The following is a 4,723-nucleotide window of genomic DNA, read 5'->3' on the forward strand; positions in this document are numbered from 1 at the left end:
GTCCACCTTCTTGAGTTCTTTATATATATTGGATATTAGTCCCTTATCTGATTTAGGATAGGTGAAGATCCTTTCCCAATCTGTTGGTGGTTTTCTTGTCTTATTGATGGTGTCTTTAGCCTTGCAGAAGCTTTGTAGTTTCATGAGGTCCCACTTGTCAATTCTCGATCTTACAGCACAAGCCATTACTGTTCTATTCAGGAATTTTTCCCCTGTGCCCATATCTTCAAGGCTTTTCCCCACTTTCTCCTCTATAAGTTTCAGTGTCTCTGGTTTTATGTGAAGTTCCTTGATCCACTTAGACTTGACCTTAGTACAAGGAGATAGGAATGGATCGATTCGCATTCTTCTACATGTTAACAACCAGTTGTGCCAGCACCATTTGTTGAAAATGCTGTCTTTCTTCCACTGGATGTTTTTAGCTCCCTTGTCGAAGATCAAGTGACCATAGGTGTGTGGGTTAATGACTACTTAAAAAATTGTAAAGCACAGGCCACAAGCCAGAATGCTTATGCCATGGTCCCTGATGCTGGAACAGCTTTTAGAATATTTTAAATATCTCAGGTGAATTAATCTGCAGTAAATGCAGGGACTACTCATAGTTACTTAAGAATTGTGATGACAAAAATAGTTTCCTAAATGAACTTCTCAGTAGGGTTTCTGTCTAAATTTTGTGTATTACTGAATGCTAATCTGGTTCAAAGGTGATGGGAGCTATAACAGACAGAGTATATGAATTAAAGCTAATTATTATCTTAACAACTGAAGATAATTCTAGATTTGCTTAGTTTCCCATATTTTCAGTCAATCTAATTAGAAATAAGATTGTTTGTAAAGACATGATCATGTGTGTGTGTGTGTGTGTGTGTGTGTGTAAAACGATCATACTTCCTATTCCACATCTCTTTTACTTAACAACATACTATGGGAAAATTTACTTTGAAAAGCTTTTCTAAGATATCTTGTTCTTTAGTTCTTTTCAAGTGCTCTTCCAGACAGTCTGACCGCTTCCTTGTTAATAATTACTTCTCTTTTTTTCCATTCTTAAGGCTTTTATTTTGGGAAAAATGTGAGGCTTACTCTCTTAGATGAAGCTTCTACATGTTTCTTGGCATAAGTGAAACACAGAATTTCTCCCCAATATTAAATTTAAATTTAGCAAAGAATGTCACTTTTAGGGTTTGTTATACCATAATACCTGGAGGTACTGTAATACCAGTGAGAACTTGCAAATATATTTCAGAGTTTAGAATTTCTTTAGTAAAGCTTCATTATGTACGTATGCTTGTTTGTTTTGTTTTCTTTGTTTATTTGTTTGCTTGCTTGCTAGCTTGTTTTTCTGTCCTTGTTTGTTTTTTATGTCTTCCCATTCATATCCCAAGTGCTATTTACTGGTTACTTTCTTGGTAATTTCCCATCTTTGATCATAGTCTTTCAAATGCTTCTTTCAAACATATTATTTCCAAAATTGCCTCAGAATTTAGTTTCTAGAAATTTTGAGATAGGCTAAAAGAGATAGCTTTGTGGGTAAAAGCATTTGCTGTGTAATCCTTATGACTTGAGTTAGGGTCCCTGAAATCCATGTTAAAACCATGTACATTTCTGTGTTTCCAATACTCCTGAGACAAATGGAAGAAAGAAAAGAAACCTAGGAAGTTTATGGGCCAGCTAAACTGGAGGAAGCAGCTGTAATAAAAAGAACTTGACTCAGAAACAAGGTAAAAATTGGAGACAGAAATCCATGCTATCTTCTAACCTCCATATATACACACAAACACACACACACACAAACACACACACATCACATACATCATGCACATATAAGAGACCACACACATCTTATGCACATTTCACACACATACACATCATACATACACATTCATCATAAACATATATCCATGCAGAGACATACACATATCACGTACATAAACATACACAAGCTAAATATAAAACAAAATAAAAACGAAACACTCTAGATTGTTGATATGTATCTTAAAGCTGCCTCCTGTGTACAATGCACAAGCTGGTGAAACTTAATTAATTTCACTTTGAAAATACCACAAAATTCTTATCTTCCAAATCCTAAGGGACATATTTCCCACAATTCTGAGATCTTAAGGAGAACATTTATATAACAGATGCAGCAAAAATACCAGTGTAGTGCTCTGTGTACCAGCCTAGGAGAAGCAGGTTTCTACCAGTTTAGGGATGCAGGGTGTGTTGTGTTTGCCTAGGATGCATTTTTAAACCTTTATATTTTTCTCCTTTCTTCTTTTTAAGTGATAATGCCTTCAGTAGAGATAATCTGTTCTCTTTCATGTCTCCTCCTTGGGCAATGCATTTTGAAGATTAATATAATATGGATAACGTGCGTGCCTGTCCTGCCTAATACAAAATGCTGAGGATGTGATTTCAGACTTAGAGAATTGAGAGACATTTCTTTCTAGGAGTTTCAGAATGTTCAGTTATTAGAGGCATATTACTGTGTGGCAGTGTGCCTACATTCTCAGCTGGCTGTCATTGGTGCAGGCTACAATCTCACCTCTCTGTGCCTGTGACTAGCCTGGGTTTACCCTGAGTCAGTGGTTCTGGCTGCAGTGCCTCACTGTCATCCTGCATTGCCATAAATCATTAAGACAATTCATCTGTCATAGTCTCAAAAGATGCTATTGCTCTTGGGCTAGAGATATTTTTCTGTCCTGATTTACCTTTCAAAACTTAATTTCTTTAAAAACAGTTATGGAAGGGGACATGTTTTAATAAACAGCTAAGATTACACTAATGGATTTAATTGCTGTTCATTTGAGACGGAAAAAAACTTGTACTTATTCAGAAAACACCTTCTCAAGAGTACAGTTGGAGATTTATTTCATGCTATAGATTAAATTATTGCTTGCTTACTTCCCTTCCTTGAAATGCATAATTAATATCTCCAAGCAAGTTTAGATTCATAGTTACATTTTCTTCTTTACTTAATTTTCAAAACCACCTTAAGTTATTGAAGCACCGATACTTTTACACTACAAACCATAAATCAAGTTAATGTTGGAGTCCAGGAGCCCTAGCTCCATGTTTAGTTCTAATGCTTGGTAAACTATTGTTATGCAGCAGCATTAGAGCCTGTCATTTTATAATAAACAACTTCAAAAAAATTCATGAAACATTTTGAAAGAACAGTCACAGTTCAAGAATTAAAGGTATCACAATGAATGATGAGAAGATTATGAAGAGTCCGGAAGCTGCACATCTCCTGCTTTTATTACTGGTTGGTATAATTTGGCCATTTTCAGTAGACATCTAAGACCAGAATTTCATCAGAAAAGTCTGTATTAGAAACATCACCCTGAAAAAAATCTATTTATTTAAACATTTCTAAAAATATGTTTATTTATTTAGGAGGAAGAAAAGAAATATTATTATACTTCTCTCTGAATTACAGGACAACTTCAGAATCAGGAGCAATATATCTGTCTCCTCAGGGGTGTTCGTGTGGGGGACAGAGGACCCTTTTATTAGCATAGACATCTAGATGGTAATTTACATCATTAAAATAAAAATGAATAATAAATAATACTTACATATATAAAATTAGTTTTTAAAGGTGGTTCTAAGAGTTTTTATTCAATTCATTTAAAAATAGTAAAGTAAAACCAAAATGCAAGTAAACAGAAATGTAATTTTGAAAAAACAATTTATATCAAACTGTAATGGGTAGCTATGCTAGGCTTGCATTTCTGGGAGAGCATGGTAGGACATCGGCACAAATTCTGACTACCAAGTCTAAGGTACATTGACCCTTGACTCAACTACTTAATTGTTACATTACAACAGGCAACTTAGTTAACCTTCCTCAGCCTCAATTTCCTCAGTGTCTGAACAGAAATAATAATGAGGTTAATAAGACTCACTTCTTATTATCTCTAGGAATTATCTAGAAGTAATGTATGTATGTAATAGAAACAATTCTATTGGGATTAAGCAAAATGATCCATTTATTTCACTGTCCTCAACAATTGGTAGAGGGCAAATCCTGCCTGTTTGGTATGTGCTGAAACAATTCCTATTAATACCTTACAAAGCAGGAAAGGTAGCTCCATCATGTAGAACATTCATGATCAATAGACTATACTCATAACTGAGATGATAGAAGTGGGAATGTTCCACATAGAAGCATGCAGAAGATGCATTTCTAACATGAGTTGAATCAATAGATGCTATAAGCTATTATACTGAGTATCATCTATAAGAAAATTCAGGAAAGATTCCCGTGTCCTGTACAGGTTTGCTAAATGTATCAAATAAATGTATGAGACATGGAGAGAGATTTTATTCCAGATAAGTTGTAATATGGTTTACTATAAATAATGCATGACACAGTCATATATTACAAGATGCATATGTGTTTTAAATATATCTATGAAATAAATCTGGCAGCCCTTTCATAAATGCAGAGGATATAAACCCTTATCAAATAATTTTGACAACAAAATAATATCAGAAAACACAGCTCTATCTCCTTGGGCTCCTACTTTTTGAGGAACAGTGATAGGTCTTGCTTAAGTTTCTGAAAAATTCTAGATTGTTTTTCTAGATTTTTCCACCCTGAAATAATCTTATAAATTCATTTTATTTCAGAAAGAGAGACAGAGAAAATAGAGACACAGAGAGCGGTAGAGTGAGACACACAAACAGACAAAGACATAGAGACAGTCACACACACACA

The sequence above is a fragment of the Mus caroli genome, chromosome 10, assembly GCF_900094665.2.
Source record: "Mus caroli chromosome 10, CAROLI_EIJ_v1.1, whole genome shotgun sequence".
Taxonomy (NCBI): domain Eukaryota; kingdom Metazoa; phylum Chordata; class Mammalia; order Rodentia; family Muridae; genus Mus; species Mus caroli.